We start from the raw sequence: 19,557 nt of genomic DNA, 5'->3' as shown, positions 1-19,557 counted from the left end.
CCAATGGACTGTTGCAGTGGTGGCTGACGTGAAGCCTCATTCTCTGCTATGACATGCAGACTGATTCTCTGCTGACATGAAGCCAGATTCTCTGTTACGGGACCTCTCTCCTCTGCCTGTGTGTGTGCTGGGCCTAAATATATGCCAATGGACTGTTGCAGTGGTGGCTGACGTGAAGCCTCATTCTCTGCTATGACATGCAGACTAATTCTCTGCTGACATGAAGACAGATTCTCTGTTACGGGACCTCCCTCCTCTGCCTGGGTGCTGGGCCTAAATATATGCCAATGGACTGTTGCAGTGGTGGCTGACGTGAAGCCTCATTCTCTGCTATGACATGCAGACTAATTCTCTGCTGACATGAAGACAGATTCTCTGTTACGGGACCTCTCTCCTCTGCCTGGGTGCCGGGGCCTAAATATCTGAGAATGGACTGTTCCAGTGGTTGGTGACGGGAAGCCAGATTCTCTGCTATGGAACCTCTCTCCAATTGATTTTGGTTAATTTTTATTTATTTAATTTTTAATTTAATTCATTTCCCTATCCACATTTGTTTGCAGGGGATTTACCTACATGTTGCTGCCTTTTGCAGCCCTCTAGCTCTTTCCTGGGCTGTTTTACAGCCTTTTTAGTGCCGAAAAGTTCGGGTCCCCATTGACTTCAATGGGGTTCGGGTTCGGGACGAAGTTCGGATCGGGTTCGGATCCCGAACCCGAACATTTCCGGGATGTTCGGCCGAACTTCTCGAACCCGAACATCCAGGTGTTCGCTCAACTCTAGCTATCACCACATATAACTGCCGAAGTGAACTGTGTCTATATTTCTCTTTTTGTACTGAAATAGGCCGATAAACGCTATCACCACATATAACTGCACAAGTGAAATGCGTATATATATATATTTTTTTTCTGTACTGAACTAGGCCACTAAACGCTTTTGCCACAAAAAACTGCAACAGTGAAGTGCGTGTATATTTTTCTTTTTGTACTAAAATAGGCCACAAAAGGCTTTTCAACATAGCACTTGCACCCCAAGAACAAATTGTTGGAATGACAGAGCAGTATAATGGCTATTTGGATCCCCAAATAATCTTTCCCTGCACTTGTAAATCGCTTTTCTAGCACTATTCCTAGCGCCTTCTGACGTCTCTCCCTGCACTAAGATGCTGTGAAGTTTTTCCTCCCTATCCTTTCTCTGCACTTTTCAATCTTTTTTTTTGTTTTTGTTTTTTTTCACAATGAGGTTTTTACAATTGCTCTCCCTAGCGCCTTCTCACTTCTCACCCTGCACTCAGAATGCTGGAAAATGTCTGAATCTAACATGGCCACCGTATTTATAGGGCTGTGACATCACAGGGCTGGCTGATCCCGCCTTCCCAGACTTCCTTTCTCCATTTCCTCACACGTGCAGCCGCCATTTTAGGAAAAATGTGATTCATTATTACGAAGCGCAAGAAAATTAGCATTCGTTGCAAATCAAATTTTTACTGAAATTTGGATCAAATACAACTTCGTCATCTTTGATTCACTCATCTCTACACAAGACGATTGGCAAGAAAATGAAAACATATGGCTTTTAGAAAATGCAGACACAAAATTTATTTTTTCTCAAAAATCCTTTATAATGTAAAATGGAAAAAAAAAAAACCTAAGTAGTCAGATTTGGTATTTTTGTGTCTGTCTAAAAATAGCAAATGATCTAACCTGTTAGGAGAACATTGTAAATAACACAAAAAATAAATATTGAGTTTTCTTTGGCTGTTAACCCTTGATTTATTACAGGAAAAAAATGGAAAATCTGCCAAAAAATGGAAAATTAAACATTTAATCTCTTTTTTCCTCTAATTCTTTAACAAGGTTTGAAAAATCCATTTTAATAACGTTAGTTGTGTAGTTTTTTAACTGAAGTGGTCCTTAAAAAAGTGGGTTTAGGAAATTTTTGCTTCTAAAATTTTAAGCCTTCTAACGTCCCAAAAAAATAATAATATTGCATTTACAAAATTATATAAACATAAAGTAGACATATGGGAAATGTAAAACAATAACTATTTTTATCAGGTATCATTATCTTTTTTTAAAGCAGAGAAATAAAAAATGGTAAAATTGCAATTTTTTCAAATTTTGGGGTAAATTTTGAATTTTGTTAACAAAGAAATATATTGACTCAAATTAACTACTATCCTGAAGTACAATGTGTCATGGTAAAATAGTCTCAGCATGGCTTGGATAAGTAAAAGTGTTCCAAAGATATTACCACATAAACGGCCTGGTCCTGAAAGGGTTAATCACACTTAGCAAATACATTTATTCACTCACTCAGCCTGTGTAAGCATATTCATTGTCAAATCTCTCAAATTCACTATATGTTACAGTTTTTGTAAACTGCAGAATCAGTGTAATAAATATTGAGTTTTGTTTGGCTATTAAAAAATTGAAAATCTGCAAAAAAAAGTGAAATTTAGAAATTTCACCTCCATAAGAATTAAAGGAAAATGGAACACCTAAAGGTTTAACAAACTTTGTAAAATCAGTTTTGAATAATTTGAGGAGAGTACGTTCTAAAATAGGGTAATTTATGGGGGGTTTCTATTAAGTGGCTTCATAACTGAATTAGTACTTAAAAATGTATTTAAAAACGTCTAAATTGCTTCTAAAGTTCAAAGCCTTCAAACGTCCTAAAAAATAAAATTCCATTTACAAAATGTTGGCATCATTTTGTATATGGCATTTTATTTTTTAGGACGTATAGATACAGAGTATGTAAAAGGTGTATCTCACACGTGCAGATGCAGACTAGGACGCAATAAAAGTTTTTTTGCCCAAAATGGGTGTTTGTTTAATAACTGAATATGACAGCAGTATATAATCCTTGAATTTCACAAGTGCTGATGCAGCAAGGGCTGTAGAATTGTGTATTTTGCCCAAAAAGGGTGTTTTATTATTAGAAGAATATAACCACAGTATCTAAAGTGTGTATCTCACACAGACTGATCCAGACTAGGCCGCAAAAATAGTAGACATGTTAGGTATCGCCGCATCCGTATCGACCAGCTCTATAAACATATCACATGACCTAACCCCTCAGATGAACACTGTAAAAAATAAAAAATAAAAACTGTGCTAAATAAACCATTTTTTTGTCACCTTACATCACAAAAAGTACAACAGCAAGCGATCAAAAAGGCGAATGCCAACCAAAATAGTACCAATCTAACCATCACCTCATCCCGCAAAAAATGAGCCCCTACCTGAGACAATTTCCCCCAAAAAATATATATATGGCTCAGAATATGGAGAAACTATAAAAAAATTTAGTTTTGTTTTAAAAAAGCTGTTAATGTGTAAAACGTACATAAATAAAAAAAAAGTGTACATATTAGGTATTGCCGCATCCGTATCGACCGGCTCTATAAAAATATCACATGACCTAACCCCTCAGATGAACACCGTAAAAAATAAAACATAAAAACTGTGCTAAATAAACCATTTTTGTCACCTTACATCACAAAGTGTAATAGCAAGCGATCAAAAAGTCATATGCACCCCAAAATAGTGCCAAGCAAACTGTCATCTCATCCTGCAAAAAATGAGACCCTACCTAAGATAATTGCCGCGCCCGTATCAACCGGCTCTATAAAAATATCACATGGCCTAACCCCTCAGGTGAATACCGTAAAAAAGAAAATATAAAAACGGTGTACAAAAAGCCTTTTTTGTCAACTTAAATCACAAAAAGTGTAATAGCAAGCGATCAAAAAGTCACACGCACCCTAAAATAGTGCCATTCAAACCGTCATCTGATCCCGAAAAAATCATACCCTACCCAAGATAATCGCCCAAAAACTGAAAAAACTATGGCTCTCAGACTATGAAAACCCTAAAACATAATTATTTTTGTTTCAAAAATGAAATCATTGTGTAAGGCCTCTTTCACACTTGCGTTGTCCGGATCCGGCGTGTACTCCACTTGCCGAAATTACACGCCGGATCCGGAAAAATGCAAGTGTACTGAAAGCATTTGAAGACGGATCAGTCTTCAAAATGCTTTCAGTGTTACTATGGCACCCAGGACGCTATTAAAGTCCTGGTTGCCATAGTAGGAGCGGAGAGCGGGGGAGCGGTATACTTACCATCCGTGCGGCTCCCGGGGCGCTCCAGAGTGACGGCAGAGCGCCCCATGCGCATGGATGACGTGCCATGCGATCACGTCATCCATGCGCCTGGGGTGCCCTGACGTCACTCTGGAGCGCCACCGGGAACCGCACGGACGGTAAGTATGCTGCTCCCCCGCTCCCCGCTACACTTTACCATGGCTGCCAGGACTTTAGCGTCCCGGCAGCCATGGTAACCACTCTAAAAAAGCTAAACGTCGTATCCGGCAATGCCCCGAAACGACGTTTAGCTTAAGGCCGGATCCGGATCAATGCCTTTCAATGGGCATTAATTCCGGATCCGGCCTTGCGGCAAGTCTTCAGTTTTTTGGGCCGGAGCAAAAAGCGCAGCATGCTGCGGTATTTTCTCCGGCCAAAAAACGTTCCGTTCCGGAACTGAAGACATCCTGATGCATCCTGAACGGATTTCACTCCATTCAGAATGCATTAGGATAATCCTGATCAGGATTCTTCCGGCATAGAGCCCCGACGACGGAACTCTATGCCGGAAGACAATAACGCAGATGTGAAAGAGCCCTAAAACTTACATAAATAAAAAAAGTATACATATTAGGTATCAATGCGTCCGGAACAACCTGGTCTATAAAAATACCACATGATCTAACCTGTCAGATGAATGTTGTAAATAACAAAAAATGAAAACATTCCAAAATGCCAAAACAGCTTGTCTCACAAAAAGTGTAATACAGAGCAACCAAAAATCTTATGTACCCTAAAATAGTACCAACAAAAATGCCACCCTATCTCGTAGTTTCTAAAATGGGGTCACTTTTTTGGAGTTTCTACTCTAGGGGTGCATCAGGGGGGCTTCAAATAAGACATGGTGTCAAAAAAACAGTCCAGCAAAATCTGCCTTCCAAAAACCGTATGGCATTCCTTTGCTTCTGCGCCCTGCCATGTGCCCGTACAGGGGTTTACGACCACATATGGGGTGTTTCTGTAAACTACAGAATCAGAGCCATAAATATTGAGTTTTTTTGGCTGTTAACTCTTGCTTTGTAACTGGAAAAAAAAAATATTAAAATAGAAAATCTGCCCAAAAAGCGAAATTTTGAAATTGTATCTCGATTTTCCATTAATTCTTGTGGAACACCTAAAGGGTAAGCAAAGTTTGTAAAATCAGTTTTGAATACCTTGAGGAGTGTAGTTTCTAGAATGGGGTAATTTTGGGGTGGTTTCTATTATGTATCAGACCTGAACTGGTCCTTGAAAAGTGGGTTTTTGAAGATTTCTTAAAAATTTCAAGATTTGCTTCTAAACTTCTAAGCCTTGCAATATCCCCAAAAAATATAATGTTATTCCCAAAATGATCCAAACATGAAGTAGACATATAGGGAATGTAAAGTAATAACTATTTTTGTAGGTATTACTATGTATTATAGAAGTAGAGAAATTTGCAAATTTTTCAAAATTTTAGGCAAATTTGGTATTTTTTTATAAGTAAAAATGATTTTTTTTATTTCATTTTACCAGTGTCATGAAATATAATATGTGATGAAAAAACAATCTCAGAATGGCCTGAATAAATCAAAGCGTTTTAAAGTTATCACCACTTAAAGTAACACTGGTCAGATTAGCAAAAAATGGCCTGGTCCTTAAAGTAAAAATGAAGCCGTTCCATAAGGGGTTAAACTTAATTTTGCAGCCTTTGCTGCATGTCATTGTGAGATACACACTTTAGATACTGTGGTTCTATTCAGTTATTTAAAAAAAACAATCATTTTAAGCAAAAAACGTTAATTGCAGCTTATTCTGGATCAGTACATGTGAAATACACCCTTTATATACTGTGGTTCTATTCAGTTATTAGAAAAACAGCCATTTTGCGCAAAAAAATTAAATTGCGGCCTAGTCTGGATCTGTACCCGTGAGATACACAGTTTAGATACTGTGGTTATATTCTGTTATTTGAAAAACAGCCATTTTGGGCAAGATCCTAAATATAAGAAATACGAGGAGAGCATCAAATAAGGCAGTGTTTCCCAACCAGTGTGCCTCCAGTTGCAAAACTACACCTCCCAGCATGCCCGCACAGCCAAAGGTTGTCCTGGCATGCTGGGAGTTGTAGTTTTGCAACAGCTGAAGGCACACTGGTTGGAAAAAAAAAGAAATAAGGGATGTGGTCCCGGTCGTGGTGCTGCTGCTGGAGCTCCTGTTGCAGGGAGAGGATGTGGTCGATCTGTGCCAGGTAAACGCACAAGTAAAACCCCTTCCTCGGGTGCGAGTAGGCATCAGAACCTGCAGCGGTATTTGGTCGGGCCTAATGCGGCTCTACAAATAATGAGGCCGGAACAAGTACAGGCAATAGTAGATTGGGTGGCTGACAGTGCCTCCAGTTCCTTCACATTGTCTCCCACCCAGTCTCCTGCTGAAAGATCAGAGTTGGCACCTGCAGCCGATGTCCATCAGTCTTTCACCTCACCCCCTTCCAAATCAGCCAAGCAGTCTGAGCTCCAGGGTCATGCAGCAGTCTCTTCTGCTTTTTGATGACTCTGTTAGCAGGGTTTCCCAGGGCCATCCACCTATCATGCCCCAGAAGTGGAAGAGATTGAGTGCACTGATGCCCAACTACTTATGTTTCAAGATAAGTACATGGGAGGACCATTGCAGCACGTCTTGGATGATGACGAAACACAGGTGTGCAGACCGACAAGGAGGGCAGAGGTGAAGACTGGGTGGAAGATGATGAGGAGGATGATGAGGTCCTCGACCCCACATGGAATCAAGGTCATGCAAGTGACCTATGTAGTTCGGAGGAAGATGCGGTGGTCGCACAGAGCCACCAGCACAGCAGAAGAGGGAGCAGGGTGCAAAAGTGAAGTGACCGTTCCCTAGACAGTACGCCTGCTACTTGATAATAGATATCGGGTGGCACTGCCGTTATGGGTGCACGGTCCGCTGGTGTCCCCCAAGTACTTGATTAGAAGAAAAAAACGGCACTCCTTAAGATGTAGGTATGAATCTTTTATTCGCCACTCATGGGTAGAGGTGACGCACGTTTCAGCACATGCAAGTGCCTTTATCAAACTCAATGCAAACAGCAAGTGGCAATGAAATAAACATCAACATATGTTTAAATAGCCCCTCATCACATGATAGAAGCCCTCAAGTCATATGATTCTGACGTCATGTTGGCAAGGCAACCAAGGTATGTTTACTAACATCCAGAAAGAGAAAAAGAAAAATACATGTGATCCTCCTGTATCGTCGAAGATCGCTGTATGTCAGTTACACTGCGGAGACACATATAAGATATAGAAACAAAAATAGTTACCTAAATCGGGCACAAACGAATGGTTATACGCAATAATCATCTCCTACATATTCTCATAGAAAACTGCTCACCGCGTACTCCCGATTCAACCCCTTGGGTGTCATCGTTTGTAAGCCAATAGGCTTCACACTTCAATAGTAACTCCACCCTATTACCTCCCCTTCGAGGGGGCAGTACCTCGTTGATAATTTGGAATCGAAGTTGAGACACATTGTGTTTTTGTTGAAAAAAATGCAAAGGAATCGGCAATAATAAATTTTCATTGCGGATGGTCGATTTGTGTTTAGCAAATCGATCTTTCATCCTCATTGTAGTCTCCCCTACATAACAGAGTCCTCATGGACATTTCAACAGGTATACAATATAGGAACTATTGCACGTGAAGTGGCCCTTTACTGGAATTTGTTCCCCACTTTGTGGGTGTGAGATATGAGGGCCTTTTATTATACTAGAGCAGTGGATGCAACTTAAACAGAGAAAGGTGCCTTTCCTGACAGTAGAAAAGGTCATTTGTCGGGGGCCCTTTTTAACAGTGCCTATGTCCGCTCTAATAATTTTATCCTTTAGATTCCTTGCCTGCTTATAGCATAACATCGGAGTGCTTTAGAATTCTGCGATCTGGGGATAAAACCTAGTTATAATATTCCAATGTTTATTTATGACCGTCCTTATGCGATTAATCCAAGGATGGTACTGTATAACTAGGGGGAGTTTTTTCAGTGGTATCTTACTCTGCTCTATTGGAGATGTTTCACATTTGTTACGTTGATGTGTCAGTAACCATCCTGGGTATCCCCTTTGCTTGAACTTATTGGTCATCTCTTGGAGACGAACAGTACGGGTAATCAGATCACTAACAATTCTATTGACCCTCTGGAATTGTGAATAAGGTATAGACTTTTTAGTAGCAGGTGGGTGATTACTTTTGTAGCTAAGCAGGCTATTAAGATCTGTACTTTTAGTATATAAGTCTGTTTGACACTCACCATCCTGACCTTTTATAACCCAAGTGTCCAAAAAGGGTATTTTAGAAAAATCAATATGTGCTGTAAACTTTAATTCGGACCATATATTATTAATAAAAGCAAGAAATTCTTGGAGGGTCACAGTGTCGCACCGCCATATGCAAAACACATCGTCTATAAAACGCTTCCAAAAAATGCAATGCTCTTGAAAAAGTGGATGAGGATATATAAAATCCTGTTCGAACTGAGCCATGTAGCAATTTACATACGGCGGTGCGACATTGGACCCCATCGCGGTCCCGCGACATTGTTGATAATAAGTATCTTGAAAAAGAAAATAATTTCGGGTCAGAACTGTGGTCAAAAGTGCAAGGAAAAAATGTTTCTGATGTGGTGTGTATTCACTACGATCCAACATGTTCCGCACTGCGGTTAATCCTTTGTTATGAGTTGTGGAGGTGTATAAGCTACACACATCTAGGGTCACAAGTATACAATCTGTATCAATTTAAATTTTTCTAAGTTCCTCCAAGAAATGGTGAGTATCCCTTAAATACGAAGGGGCGGTCTGTGTTAAGGGTGTAAGAATTTTTTCAAGGAGGATAGCAAGAGGAGTCAGTATTGAATCAGTGGCTGCGACTATTGGTCGTCCTGGAGGACGTTCCATACATTTGTGTATCTTGGGGAGAGTATAAAATACAGGGGTGATGGGGTATTGTTTAATGAGAAATTCTGCTAATTTCCGATCAATGGTGGCATTCACTTCGTATTGTTTAATTATATTTTCAAGCTCACGTTTGATATCAAATATCGGATCCCTTGGCAAAATTATATACGTTTCATTATCGGATAATTGGCCTAAAATTTCTGGCACATAGTAATCTTTATCAAGAATCACCAAGGCTCCCCCTTTATCTGCAGGTTTAAATATAAGTGTATCATAATCCTATAGATGACGAATGGTCTGTCTCTCCAAAATCCAGAGATTCTGATGCAAATAACACTCTCCCCCTTGTTTCAGCTGAGTTAATAGCTTATCAATATTCCTCTTGACCAGCCCTATATATGTTTCTACAGGGTGTTCGCTCTTAGGAGGCATATAATGGCTTTTCAGCCGTAAATCTAATTGCTTCAAAGTCAATAAACCAGTAATTTCTTCAGAATGTCCAATGTCCCCTAATGCGGACTCTCCCTCCTTGGAGAAATAAGCTTTTAGCCGCATAGATCGGAAGAAACGTTGGAGATCCATGTCCAAATTAAAGGTGTCAAGAGGTGCAGTGGGGCTAAATGATAAACCCTTCTGTAATAGCTGTATTTGAGCTAAATTCAAAGTCTTAGAGGACAGATTTAGAACTAAAGAATCGGGTGTACCTGCGAACGGGTCACTCGTGGGACGTCTACTTCTCCGATGATGGCGACCTCCTCTCCTTGTTTTGGCTTTCTTGGCCGGCGTCGTCTCCCTAAAAAAAGTTGTTGGCCAGTAGTAGATTCGCTCCCAGATCCTGAAGATGTATAGCCTGCCCTGCGGCCTGGGCGTCTGGTATTCTGGATAGCCGAGCCCGACTTTTCCTGCCACCGGAATACGCGATTGGTTGACTAGTCCTCGGAGTCCCGAATATATTTGGTTCTTTTGGTAGCTTGGATTTGCATCCTCAAATCTGTACATTGTTTATCAACCTTTTTATTATCAAGTTCTACGTCTTCTCGGAGCGTGCACGCATATCATGCAATCAGCTGCAGCATCGCAGATGAACACCTTCAGCTACGATGACGTTCAAGCACGCCAGATAGTAGCGCAAGTCGATTCATCTGTCAAATTTTTGAAAGAGTTCAGAAGCCGTGATTTGGAAAGAGAATCAAAGCATTTAATTTCTCTTGAGCTACACGCGGCTACACTTGCTGAGTATTATCGTACACAACACATACCACAAGGTCTTCGTGTGAACCTTAGACCTACATTGTTTGGGGATAATCTCGATTATTGTACTCTACTTGCCAGCATTCTAAATAAGTGCTCTCTGGACTTGATTACAATAACTATTGAATATCTCACCAAAGCTATTACTGATAGTAAGCAGGCTATTGACTCCATTGAGACCCAATTAAAGGATTGTCTTAAGACAGAGGATCTGCAAGCATTAAAAACAAAGGTTGATAAACAATGTACAGATTTGAGGATGCAAATCCAAGCTACCAAAAGAACCAAATATATTCGGGACTCCGAGGACTATTCAACCAATCGCGTATACCGGTGGCAGGACAAGTCGGGCACGGCTATCCAGAATACCAGACGCCCAGGCCGCAGGGCAGGCTATACATCTTCAGGATCTGGGAGCGAATCTACTACTGGCCAACAACTTTTTTAGGGAAACTACGCCGGCCAAGAAAGCCAATACAAGGAGAGCAGGTTGCCATCTTCTGAGAAGTAGACGCCCCACGAGTGACCCGTTCGCAGGTACACCCGATTCTTTAGTTCTAAATCTGTCCTCTAAGACTTTGAATTTAGCTCAAATACAGCTATTACAGAAGGGTTTATCATTTAGCCCCACTGCACCTCTTGACACCTTTAATTTGGACATGGATCTCCAACGTTTCTACCGATCTATGCGGCTAAAAGCTTATTTCTCCAAGGAGGGAGAGTCCGCATTAGGGGACATTGGACATTCTGAAGAAATTACTGGTTTATTGACTTCGAAGCAATTTGATTTACGGCTGAAAAGCCATTATATGCCTCCTAAGAGCGAACACCCTGTAGAAACATATATAGGGCTGGTCAAGAGGGATATTGATAAGCTATTAACTCAGCTGAAACAAGGGGGAGAGTGTTATTTACATCAGAATCTCTCGATTTTGGAGAGACAGACCATTCGTCATCTATAGGATTATGATACACTTATATTTAAACCTGCAGATAAAGGGGGAGCCTTGGTGATTCTTGATAAAGATTACTATGTGCAAGAAATTTTAGGCCAATTATCCGATAATGAAACGTATATAATTTTGCCAAGGGATCCGATATTTGATATCAAACGTGAGCTTGAAAATATAATTAAACAATACGAAGTGAATGCCACCATTGATCGGAAATTAGCAGAATTTCTCATTAAACAATACCCCATCACCCCTGTATTTTATACTCTCCCCAAGATACACAAATGTATGGAACGTCCTCCAGGACGACCAAAAGTCGCAGCCACTGATTCAATACTGACTCCTCTTGCTATCCTCCTTGAAAAAATTCTTACACCCTTAACACAGACCGCCCCTTTGTATTTAAGGGATACTCACCATTTCTTGGAGGAACTTAGAAAAAATTAAATTGATACAGATTGTATACTTGTGACCCTAGATGTGTGTAGCTTATACACCTCCACAACTCATAACAAAGGATTAACCGCAGTGCGGAACATGTTGGATCGTAGTGAATACACACCACATCAGAAAGATTTTTTTCCTTGCACTTTTGACCACAGTTCTGACCCGAAATTGTTTTCTTTTTCAAGATACTTATTATCAACAATGTCGCGGGACCGCGATGGGGTCCAATGTTGCACCGCCGTATGCAAATTGCTACATGGCTCAGTTCGAACAGGATTTTATATATTCTCATTAACTTTTTCAAGAGCATTGCATTTTTTGGAAGCGTTTTATAGACAATGTGTTTTGCATATGGCGGTGCGACACTGTGACCCTCTAAGAATTTCTTGCTTTTATTAATAATATAAGGCCCGAATTAAAGTTTACAGCACATATAGATTTTTCTAAAATACCCTTTTTGGACACTTGCGTTATAAAAGGTCAGGATGGTGAGTGTCAAACAGACTTATATACTAAAAGTACAGATCTTAATAGCCTGCTTAGCTACGAAAGTAATCACCCACCTGCTACTAAAAAGTCTATACCTTATTCACAATTCCAGAGGGTCAATAGAATGGTTACTGACACATCAACGTAACAAATGTGAAACATCTCCAATAGAGCAGAGTAAGATACCACAGAAAAAACTCCCCCTAGTTATACAGTACCATCCTTGGATTAATCGCATAAGGACGGTCATAAATAAACATTGGAATATTATAACTAGGTCTTATCCCCAGATCGCAGAATTCCAAAGCCCTCCGATGTTATGCTATAAGCGGGCGAGGAATCTAAAAGATAAAATTATTAGAGCGGACATAGGCACTGTTAAAAAGGGCCCCCGACAAATGACCTTTTCTACTGTCAGGAAAGGCACCTTTTCTTGTTTAAGTTGCATCCACTGCTCTAGTATAATAAAAGGCCCTCATATCTCACACCCACAAAGTGGGGAACAAATTCCAGTAAAGGGCCACTTCACGTGCAATAGTTCCTATATTGTATACCTGTTGAAATGTCCATGTGGACTCTGTTATGTAGGGGAGACTACAATGAGGATGAAAGATCGATTTGCTAAACACAAATCGACCATCCGCAATAAAAATTATTATTGCCGATTCCTTTGCATTTTTTTCAACAAAAACACAATGTGTCTCAACTTCGATTCCAAATTATCGAGGAGGTACTGCCCCCTCGAAGGGGAGGTAATAGGGTGGAGTTACTATTGAAGCGTGAAGCCTATTGGATTCACCGCTTACAAATGATGACACCCATGGGGTTGAATCGGGAGTACGCGGTGAGCAGTTTTCTATGAGAATATGTAGGAGATGATTATTGCGTATAACCATTCGTTTGTGCTCGATTTAGGTAACTATTTTTGTTTCTATATCTTATATGTGTCTCCGCAGTGTAACTGACATACAACGATCTTCGACGATACAGGAGGATTGCATGTATTTTTCTTTTTCTTTTTCTCTTTCTGGATGTTAATAAACATACCTTGGTTGCCTTGCCAACATGACGTCAGAATCTTATGACTTGAGGGCTTCTATCATGTGATGAGGGGCGGGCTATTTAAACATATGTTGATGTTCATTTCATTGCCACTTGCTGTTTGCAATGAGTTTGAAAAAAGGCACTTGCATGTGCTGAATCGCGCGTCACCTCTACCCATGAGTGGTGAATAAAAGATTCATAACTACATCGTAAGGAGTGACGGTTCTTTCTTCTAATCAAGTACGCCTGCTACTGTCTACCGCAGCAATGGACCGAGCACTCCAAAGCCAGCTCCAAGGAGTTCCCTGGTGTGGCAGTTCTTCAGACAATGTGCAGACGACAAGACACTAGCCTGAAGTGAGGCTTAAATATTCTCAACCTGAGCACAACCTGCATGCATTTAAGTGCTAAGCACGAGCTGCAGTGGAGTAGACACCTTAAAAGAACAGTCTCTGTCTCCTGCTTACTCTTCTGCTGCAGTCTCGGCCTCTTCATCCACCTCTGAAGTGACAGTGCCACCTGCCATCCCGCAAACAGAGGATCTGCTAGCAACACCACCACCTGGGTCACCAAGCATCTCCACAATGTCCCACGGAAGCGTTCAGCTCTCCATCTAACAAACACTGGAGCAGAAGAGGAAGTACCCCCCTACCCACCCGCGATCCCTAGCCCTGAATGCCAGCATTTCTAAATTACTGGCCTATGAAATGCTGTCATTCTGTCTGGTAGAGACGGAGAGTTTTAAAAGTCTTATAGCGGTGGCTGTCCCACAGTACGTGGTACCCAGCCGCCACTACTTTTCCAGGCGTGCCATCCCTTCCCTGCACAACTAAGTGGGGGAAAAAATCAGGTGTGCACTGTGCAACGCCATCTTTGTCAAGGTGCACCTCACTACGGATACGTGGACCAGTAAGCATGGTCAGGGACGTTATATCTCCCGAACGGCACACTGGGTAAATGCAGTGGCGGCTGGGCTTGAGGCGGATAGCAGTTTGACGCATGTCCTTCCACCACCGAGGATTGCAGGGCGCTTAAATTTGCTTCCTGTTGTTTCCTCCTCCTATTCCTCTTCCTCATCCTTTACCGGCTCCTCATCCAGTCAGCATAACACCTTCACCACAAACTTTAGCACAGCCAGGGGTAAACGACAGCAGGCAGTTTTAAAACGTATCTGTTTGGGGGACAAACCCCACACCGCACAGGATCTGTGGACGGGCCTTGAACAACAGACCGATGAGTGGTTGGTGCCAGTGAGCCTCAAGCCCAGCCTGGTGGTGTGTGATAATGGTCGACATCTCGTAGCAGCTTTGGGACTAGCCGGTTTGACGCACATCCCTTGCCTGGTGCATGTGCTGAATTTGGTGGTGCAGAGATTCCTTAAAAATTACCCCTATATGTCAGAGCTGCTGCATAAGGTGCGGGCCGTCTGTGCGCGTTTATTGCATTCTTACCCTAACTTCAGCCTTCCCACTCACCGCCTAATATGCGACGTGCCCACAAAGTGGAAATCCACCTTGCACATGCTGGACAGACTGTGCAAGCAGCAGCAGGTGATAGTGGAGTTTCAGCTGCAACACGCACAGGTGAGTCGCTCTGCGGAACAGCACCACTTCACCACCTGTGTTCCTTGTTGGGCTGTTTCGACCAACATGGCCAGTGCGGATAAAGCCGTTCTCAGCGTTACTATCCCACCTATATGCCTCCTATAAAAAACGCTGCTGGCGATGATGGAAGAGGATGTGGCAGAGGAGCAGGAGGAGGAAGAGGGATCATTTCGTAGGGTTTCCTGCCAGTCAGTTCCTGCACTCACAAACGCCAGGTGAACTATTGTCCAGCCAGGAGACAGTTTCTGGAGGATGATGAGGTGGATGATGAGGAGATGAAAGAGGAGGAACCATGTTCACAGCAGAGTGGCACCCAGACCAGCTCATGGCCATCACTGGTGCGTGGCTGTGGGGATGCAGAGGACACAGACGATACACCTCCCACAGAGGACAGCTTTTTATTGCCTCTGGGCAGCCTGGCACATATGAGCGATTACATGCTGCAGTGTCTCCGCAACGACCGCCGAGTTAACCATATTCTAACTTTTGCTGATAACTGAGTGGCCCCGCTGCTTGATCCCTGTTACACGGACAAAGTACCGTCCTTAATTTCCTCACTGGGGCATGATCGTAAGATGCACGAGTACAAGCGTTCGCTGGTAGACGCGCTGCTAGTGGCATTCACACCTGACAGCGGGGACACAGTGGAAGCACAAGGTGAGGGCAGATGAGATGATATTATTTTTAGTCAGTTCCCTATCCACATTTGTTTGAAGGGCAATTGTACTGCTCTTATGCCCACTTTGGAGCCTTTTGCAGCCCTCTAGACCTTTATATGACTTTTTTAGAGCCATTTTAGTGCCCCAAAGTTCGGGTTCCTATTGACTTCAATGGGGTTCGTTGTTCGGGATCAAGTTCTGGTCAAGTTCGGAACCCGAATCGAACTTTGAAACGAAGTTTGGCTGAACGCCTCAAAACCGGACATTCAGCAGTCCGCTCATCTCTTATGATGATACTTCCTCTTTAATGAAGAATGACCTTGGTTTTTGAGCTTGACAGTTTCTTGTTTATAACCAAAACATCCCTGACTTTTTTTTGTATATGTGATGGAAATTGAATATAGACCGTGAAGTAAAAGACGTGCTGATGTCACTTTGCTGGTTTTTTTTGCATGTTTTTGTACATTACAGACCAAACGTTTGGACACACCTTCTCATTCAAAGAGTTTTCTTTATTTTCATGACTATGAAAATTGTAGATTCACACTGAAGGCATCAAAACTATGAATTAACACATGTGGAATTATATACATAACAAAAAAGTGTGAAACAACTGAAAATATGTCATATTCTAGGTTCTTCAAAGTAGTCACCTTTTGCTTTGATTACTGTTTTGCACACTTTTGGCATTCTCTTGATGAGCTTCAAGAGGTAGTCACCTGAAATGGTCTTGCAACAGTCTTGAAGAAGTTCCCAGAGATGCTTAGCACTTGTTAGCGCTTTTGCCTTCACTCTGCGGTCCAGCTCACCCCAAACCATCTCAATTGGTTTCAGGTCCGGTGACTGTGGAGGCCAGGTCATCAGGCGCAGCACCCCATCACTCTCCTTCATGGTCAAATAGCCCTTACACAGCCTGGAGGTGTGTTTGGGGTCATTGTCCTGTTGAAAAATAAATGATTTTCTAACTAAACGCAAACCGGATGAAATAGCATGCCGCTGCAAGATGCTGTGGTAGCCATGCTGGTTCAGTATGCCTTCAATTTTAAATAAATGCCCAACAGTGTCACCAGCAAAGCACCCCAACACCATCACACCTCCTCCTCCATGCTTCACGGTGGGAACCAGGCATGTAGAGTCCATCCGTTCACCTTTTCTGCGTCGCACAAAGACACGGTGGTTGGAACCAAAGATCTCAAATTTGGACTCATCAGACCAAAGCACAGATTTCCACTGGTCTAATGTCCATTCCTTGTGTTCTTTAGCCCAAACAAGTCTCTTCTGCTTGTTGCCTGTCCTTAGCAGTGGTTTCCTAGCAGATATTCTACAATGAAGGCTTGATTCACACAGTCTCCTCTTAACAGTTGTTCTAGAGATGTGTCTGCTGCTAAGCTCTGTGTGACATTGACCTGGTCTCTAATCTGAGCTGCTGTTAACCTGCAATTTCTGAGGCTGGTGACTCGGATGAACTTACCCTCCGCAGCAGAGGTGACTCTTGGTCTTCCTTTCCTGGGGCGGTCCGCATGTGAGCCAGTTTCTTTATAGCACTTGATGGTTTTTGTGACTGCACTTGGGGACACTTTAAAAGTTATCCCAATTTTTCGGCCTGACTGACCTTCATTTCTTAAAGTAATGATGGCCACTCGTTTTTCTTTACTTAGCTGCTTTTTTCTTGCCATAATACAAATTCTAACAGTCTATTCAGTAGGACTATCAGCTGTGTATCCACCTGACTTCTCCACAACGCAACTGATGGTCCCAACCCCATTTATAAGGCAAGAAATCCCACTTATTAAACCTGACAGGGCACACCTGTGAAGTGAAAACCATTTCAGGTGACTACCTCTTGAAGCTCATCAAGAGAATGCCAGGAGTGTGCAAAGCAGTAATCAAAGCAAAAGGTGGCTACTTTGAAGAACCTAGAATATGACATATTTTCAGTTGTTTCACACTTTTTTGTTATGTATATAATTCCACATGTGTTAATTCATAGTTTTGATGCCTTCAGTGTGAATCTACAATTTTCATAGTCATGAAAATAAAGAAAACTCTTTGAATAATAAGGTGTGTCCAAACTTTTGGTCTGTACTGTAGATTGAAGAAATTTTCCTCATATGTAACTTTGTTTCAAAACTTTGCATAAAGTTAGACTTAAGAAATGTTATTTTCATACCTTTTGTCAGATAATTAGACTTCTGTTATGTATCATGGCGATGTACACAGGGGAGCCATGTGCAGAGCCCTCTAGATGTTGGGCTTTCTAGCCAGAAATGTATAAAATGACAATGTAATGATCCTTCTATGATCAGACTGGCTGGACTCTATGAGGATTTCGTGATATGTAGGTTTTACATTGCTGAAAAACAATATCTGTAAAACCTTTCCACTAATATCTACAGAGTATTAAATGATCAGCACATATGGACATTCCACACACTAGAGACAACGCTGAGGTGAGCTCTCATTTACAAGGATAAGGTTCATATCATGTTAAGCTGGGGTGGATGAAGTAGATACCATCACTGGTAAATGTTTTCATCATCTATTGACTATTACAGACAATAATTATGATGGCTGATTGTGATTACTATGAGACTATGATTCCTTATTACATGTATTAATACAATAGCCATATGGTGTAAGGATTTTGAAGATACATTTCATTTATCCAGTGACTCACAGTGGACATCCACTTTTATTGTATTCAACCTTTTACTATCTTTCTTTCTTTATTATACAATCTTTCTTTACCGACTTTCTTCCATATAGACCTCTTCCAGCCATGAATTGTGTCTCCATGGTTTACTGTCTATCTTTATTTTTACACTTTTCCAAAGGAGCCAGACACAGTCACAGGCAGAATGCATAATTCTTATCTAGATTTTATTGGACTTGGTTTAAATATGGGACATGAACTCCGGTGGAGGAATAGACTGCTGGAATTGACTGTATCCAGCATATATGCCAGTTTTGATTCAGACAATAAATACTATGCGCAGCATTTTTTGTCTGTCCAAAAGCATATACACCCGAAAGTAGCCGGATCGCAGCCAGATCCCATTACAGTGAATGGGGATCCAGCTAAGCCAGATACAGTGAACTCCCGCAGTCTGTTCTGGTGGAGGAATCGTACATATGTGAACCCAGATATAGGATACTTAGGGTAGACCACCAATATCAGGTCTTACCGATCATCTGATTGAAGGGTCAAATTTGTTACCTGAGTAATGGGGATGTGGTGCTACTGTTAGACTAAGCCTAGCACTTCAACTACCTGCAGAGCAGTCCTATTCATTTAAGTTTGTGTGCTGAAATATATGTACTGTAGTTGTACTCACATACCTAGCAATATAAGGCATGCAATCTTGGAGGGACACCACAGCCCCTTCAATCAGTGACCTGATATTAATTGGATATATATATAATATAAGGCTGTCTCTTAAAACCCCTTTAAGTCCATTGACTCACAAATGGTCTTCTCTGATTGTAATTTTCTTTTTCTTCTCCATGTACCTAGACTTCCATGATGATTTTTTTTTCACCATTTAATATTATATTATATTCACTGTACTAATATATCATTATTCACAGTTTCACTACCAGAGAGGACTAGCTATGCATGTTTCTGCAATGCACAGTGATGTAAACCAAGACACACGCCCCCTGCAGGCCGGCATATAGCTGATTTATAGTGCGTTTTGTGACAAATTAATTCTGATCGAATTGAATTTTTGAGAAAAAATTGATGAAGCGTCCGAATCGAATGTTTAAAAACTTCACTCATCTCTAATCATTATCATGGAGTCGCTCACCACTCTCATTTTCTTCTGTGTGAAGTTTATTATTAATATGATTTAATATTCCTTTTTCATGTACTGGGACTGTGTTACACATTGGAACATTCTTCTCCTGACATCTTTGGCCCTACCCATTTCAGCCCATTCCAACTTAAATTCAGACCCCCTTAATTGAATCTGATCCCCTAAATTAACATTCTAAACCTTTAAATTAATTCTGTTCCAAGACTTAAACCACA

This window comes from Bufo gargarizans, chromosome 2, assembly GCF_014858855.1.
Source record: "Bufo gargarizans isolate SCDJY-AF-19 chromosome 2, ASM1485885v1, whole genome shotgun sequence".
Lineage (NCBI taxonomy): Eukaryota > Metazoa > Chordata > Amphibia > Anura > Bufonidae > Bufo > Bufo gargarizans.
Note: the sequence above shows the minus strand (reverse complement) of the source record.